Here is a 6,000-nt window from a genome sequence, read left to right as displayed (position 1 = left end):
CTATACAAGTTTCTTTTGGTAGCCTTTTCTTTTGTTCAAGATTTATTTATGAGTGTGCGTGTGCTCTGGTGTACCCACATGTGTCATGTGCTGGGTGCTTGCGCCTGCGTGTGCAGAGGCCACAGAGGGTACTGAGTATCCTCCATCGCTATCCTTTGAGGCAGAGTCTCTCCCTCCACTTGCAGCTTGTTTTCTCCTTTAGCCCGAGAGCAAGTCCCATTGATGCCCTTGTCTCTTTCTACTGTGGAACTGGGATTACTGCTATACACCAGATGTCTGACTTGTTATGTAGGTATTGGAATCAAAATGCTGATCCTCGTGCTTGCACAGCAGGGTCTCAAAAACCAAAATACTCAAACAAATAAAAAACAGAGCATCAACAATGTTGAAATCAGAATATGTAGCCTAAGTGTGCTCTGGGAAAATGGGAGATAGAGACAGAAGGACCCCTAGAAGCTGGTGGACTCACTAGCCTGGTGGGAAAACAGCAAAGAGCGCCTGTTTCAAATAAGGTAGAAGGGGGTTACTGGCACCCAAGGTTGTCACTGACCTCCATACATGTGCCGTAGCATTCCTCAGATAAATGCATCCATACATACACATGCACACATCATACACACAAATATAATTAAAAGTAAAAGAAAGTTTCTAGGGCTTTTTTAACATTAAAAATGTATTTGTATTTGAGTGTGGGTCTACGTGAATAAGTGTACACCAGGCGCGCACAGGAGCCTTCCGAGGCCAGGAAAGGGAATGGGAACTCCTGGAACTGCAGTTACAGTGGTGGGATCCACACTGCGGATGCTGGGATCAAAACCCAGGTCCCCAGAAGAACAGTAAGCAGTGTTAGCAGACAGCCCTTCAGTTCTTAAAATGTCCCTCGGTAAACACTGTGGTCTGATGGGTGAGCTGCAGGCCAACAGGAAACCCTGTCTCAGAGTAGGTGGATGACATTCCTAAGGATGACCCCAAGGTTGTCTTCTGGCCTCCACCCACATATACATACATATATATATATATATATACATACACACACACATATATATGTATGTATATATATGTGTGTGTGTGCATGTGTGTGGGCAACTGCACACACATATTCATAAGCACATGCACAGAAACAGAATTTAACTGCAAAGCTTTGAGAAGCCCACACTTCAACTCTTGAGGGTGCATTCTTCTTTCCCTGAGCATTTTTCAATTTAAAAAAAAAACCTATTTTAATTTATGTATATGGGTGTTTTGCCTGCATACATGTCTGTGTGCCTGATGTTTGAGGAGGTCAGAGGGGGACTTCAGATTCTCTGGAACTGGAGTGACAGATGGTTGAAACCCGTCATATGGATGCTGAGAATCGAACTGGTTTCTCTGAAGAGCAATCTGTGCTCTTAACTCTCTGTCCTCCTTTCTTTCAATTTTTGTTTGTCTCTTTATTTTTTTTTTTTATTTTTGAAACTGGGCTTACAACATAAACTAGGCTGACCTCGAACTCACAGAGATCTGCCTGCCTCTGCCTACCAAGTGCTGAGGCTAAAGATGCACACCACCATGCAGGCCTTTCTTTCAAGTTTTAAACCTGAATTTTGCTTTATACTGACTTCTCCTGAAATTCTTTTCAGTGGCAAAGCTAATGATCTGACTTTAGGAAGTCCCTAAATGACTGATAGACCTCGCGTGGGCTGCTGTGTGGAGCTGCGCCTCTACCCCTACCACTGCTGATGAGGCAGCCCCTCTGCACAAAGAACTTCGATTTTGTATGCTATGTAGTGTGGGCTTTTTTGCTTATTTGGTAAAGCAGGCTTTCTCACACTTGCTCTGCTACCTACAAATTCATGAATAGAAAGTTACATTAGCGGGGCTGGAGAGATGGTTCCGTGGTAGAGAGCACTGGCTGGAGAGATAGCTCACAACCGTATGGGATCTGATACCTTTTTCTGCCTTAAAGGCATACGTTCAGATAGAGCACTCGTATGCATAAAATAAATAAATAGAATCTTTATATTAGCATCTTGTTTTTATGTTTTGGATTTCTCAAGACAGGGTTTTTCTGTGTAGCACTGGCTGTACTTGAAATGGATCAGGCTGCCCTTAAACTCACAGAGATACACCTGCCTTTGCCTCCTGAATGCTGGGATTAATGGCATGCACCACTATGCCCAGCAAAAGTTACATTAGCATCTTAAGTCTCCACTCTGAGGTGCCCTTAAGCCCGAGCCAGGAGCCAGATTTAGTAGATCGGGGTGGGGGTGTCCGTGTTACTGCCTTCCTCTTTGCCAACTTTTGTTTGTTTGTTTGCTTGGTTTGTTGTTGTTGTTTTTTGAGACAGGGTTTCTCTGTGTAATAGCCCTGCCTGTCCTGGATCTCACTTTGTAGACCAAGCTAGCCTGGAACTCAGAGATCTTGTGACAAGCCTCTGACTCCCAAGTGCTGAGATTAAAGACCTGTGCCACTATTAGCAAGCCATTTCTTTTCATATGCTAAGTTTATATGGCTTTTTGGAGGTCACTTTGTCCTGTTCACCTGCCTTGCTCCCAATGAGCTATATCCCTAAACCATCTTTTGGTACATTTGCAGAAACACCTTTGTCAATTCCATTCTGAAAGTTTCATCTGGATGGCATCTTTTTCAACACTGCTAGGGATTGATTGACTTTACCACTGAGTCATACCATAGCTTCTGTATGTGTAAAGTTTGTTGTTGTTGAGTTAAAAAATATTTTTCTTATTACGTGTGTGTGTGTGTGTGTGTGTGTGTGTGTGTGTGTGTGTCCCAGGGGTTGAACTTGGTTGTCAGGCTTGGCAGCGAGCACCTTTACCAGCTGAGCCACGCCAATGACCCCAGAGTGTGAACCTTGATCATGTAGAAGGAACAGCATTTATCTGTGCAGTGTGGGGGAACTGAAGATTAGGGAAGTCACGTCAATCATTTATCTTGTCCCCACCCTCTCGATTGAGCAAGACAGGTTTTTGTTTTGGAGAGGGTTCTTGTACCTGCAAGCTTTCTCATTCATTTGCATAAGAATTTTCAAGCTTGCCACATCTTTCGGATTCACTTAACTAATTATCAAAAGCTTGTACAAGAATTCAAATTGCCTGTTGGGACACGTTTACCATCTTAGGACTCGAGTCTAGAGAGGGGGAAGTGTCCCTAAGTCAAGGCAAGCCTGAGCTACATAGAAAGACCCTGTTTCGAAAACAAAAATGAAATCCAAACTGTCTTATAACTACTGCTTTCAATTCTTTTATTAATCTAGTTATTATTTTTTATTGTAGTATGCGGATACAGCTCTGTACCTTCTCCATGCTAGGCAAGTGCACTACTCCCAAACTGTCCCGCCACGTTCTGACTTCACCTTGTTATTTCTTCTGTGGTACTAGAGATTAAACCAAATGCCTCACATGCTCGACAACTGATCCACCATTGAATCAATCCCCTAGCCCTTTCTGGTTTTCAGTTTTGTTTTTGCCTTTGCTTTGTTTTGAGACAGAACTCACTTTGTACTCCAGGTTGTCCTGGAACTCAATATGTAGCCCAGGCTAGCTTCAAACTCATAACAATCCACTTGCCTATGACTCCGGAGTGCTGGGATTACTTTGAAGCACAATGCATGGCTATTTATTCATTTATTTTAGGGGCTCACTGGCTTTGGCCTCTTTGGGATATTAAAAACCCAGATTAGTTACACTAATATTGAGGAGCAAATTGTGGTTTAAAATTTAGCTATTGTAGGATAATCACGATGGGTCAAATGGTGCTGGAGAGATGGATCAGAGTTTAAGAGCGCTGGCTGCTCTTCCAGAAGACCTGGGTTCAATTCCCAGCATCCACATGATAACTCAGAAGACACCATTACACAGACATACATGCAGAAAAAACACCAATGCACATAAAACGAAATAAATAAATTGTGTTTTAAAAAAGTGCTGTGGGGTATTCACCAGAGAGACTGCTTAGACATGGTTTGAACCAATAGAAAGTCCGTATTAGCCAGCTGATGACTACATTGGGTGTTTGGGATCCCAGTGTAGTCCAATGCCTTTGGGTTGACATACTTCAGTTAACATGAACAGTCAGCCAAAAGCTGAAGTACAGAAGGCAAAAAGTAACATTAGTGCATTTAGAGAAGACTTTGATGGATTAGGCCTTTGTTTTAGTTTTGGCAGGTAGTGCTGTCTGTGTGCTGAGTTTTACACCCTGAATGGTACTTCCATCATGGAGTCAGTTATGCTAAGGTCTGGGGACCTACTAAGGTCTGGAGCCTTGTTGTAAGAGCATTGGCTGCACTTCCTGATGACCCAGTTTCAATACCCATCTCTCACATGAGGGCTCACAACTTCTATAATTCTAAACCAGGCGGTGGTGGCACACACCTTTAATCCCAGCACTTGGGAGGCAGAGGCAGGTGGATTTCTGTGAGTTCAGGGCCAGCCTGGTCTACAAGAGCTAGTTCCAGGACAGGCTCCAAATACAGAGAAACCCTGTCAAAAAAAAGAAAGAAAGAAAGAAAGAAAGAAAGAAAGAAAGAAAGAAAGAAAGAAAGAAAAAGAAAGGATGGCCCAGAAGAAGGTAAAGGCACTGCTGCCAAGCCTGACAACCTGAGTTTGATTTGATCCTCAGGACCCACAGAGCAGAGGGGAGAACAACCAGTTCCCACAAGTTGTAGCATGGATGTGTCCCCTTCCTACAGTAAATAAAAATAAATCACTATGATACAAAATTAAAAACAAACACCAATTTATGTAAGTCATTTATGAATAATCAGAACTTATGTGCAAATACACCTCTGGATAACTGTCTTCCCAGCTCACTTAGGTGTGCCCTTTCCCCTTCTTAATAAATGCTCTCCACTTCTGCTTCTATTCCATGTGTCCCTGGTCCATTTTCTTTCTCTGGGACACAAGAACCTGGAAACCAGAGGGTTCCCACACTCAACTCAACACCTGTGATATTCTCTGGCTACTTGGTTTGTGTGTGTATATAGTTTGATTTTTTAAATTTTCCAACAGAGTACTACATTATCTCTCCAAGTTGATAAATTGCCTTGCTGGACTGTAGTCCCCACAGACCCTGAACTTTTTCTTTTCTTTTCTTTTCTTTTCTTTTCTTTTCTTTTCTTTTCTTTTCTTTTCTTTTCTTTTCTTTTCTTTTCTTCCTTCCTTCCTTCCTTCCTTCCTTCCTTCCTTCCTTCCTTTCTTTTCCCCAAGACAGGGTTCGTCTGTGTAGCTTTGGCTCTTGTCCTGGCACTTGCTCTGTAGACCAGGCTGGCCTTGAATTCACAGAGATCCACCTGCCTCTGCCTCCCAAGTGCTGTGATTAATGGCATGTGCCACCACTGCCTGGCTAGACCCTGAACTTTCAAACCTCCTGCCTCAGCCTCTTGAGTAGCTGAGATTACAGATCCAAACCACCCGAGATGGCTCTGTTTATTGAGATAAAGATTTGAGAAACTGATTGTCTGCAATTGGAGAACTGAGGAAATGGAGACAGAGGGTCATAAGTTCAAGATTATCCTCAGCTACTTGTTGAGTTAGGAGCTACGTGACAGCACGCATCAAGACAGAGACAGATGGGGGTGGGGTGGAGGTGTTTTGTTTATTTTTAAAGAAAAAGGTTGTAATGAAGTCCATTAAAGCAATTCTCTTTGAGGCTATGGTTTTGTTTTTATAGGGACGTGTAAGCTATCTAGGAAGGCCTGCTGTATCCTAAGAATTTTCTTACGAGTTACCCAGAAAGAGCTGCTGGAAGGTCACTGGGGTTGTATGGACCTTTCTGCCTAAGTCCCTCCTTTCTTTCTCTAAGACTAGAGAGGCAGGCCTTCAACTCCAAAACTTCAGACCTTTCTCTCTCTCTCTCTCTCTCTCTCTCTCTCTCTCTCTCTCTCTCTCTCTCTCTCTCTCTCTCTCCACCCCCCCATGCTGGAGAATGAACCCTAATCCACCTGAATATTCACTCTCCTGATGGAGGAGCCAGCCAACAGTCGCTCTTTTCTTAAGTAGTTTG

This window comes from Arvicola amphibius, chromosome 3 (genome assembly GCF_903992535.2).
Source record: "Arvicola amphibius chromosome 3, mArvAmp1.2, whole genome shotgun sequence".
NCBI classification, from domain to species: Eukaryota; Metazoa; Chordata; class Mammalia; order Rodentia; family Cricetidae; genus Arvicola; species Arvicola amphibius.
Note: the sequence above shows the minus strand (reverse complement) of the source record.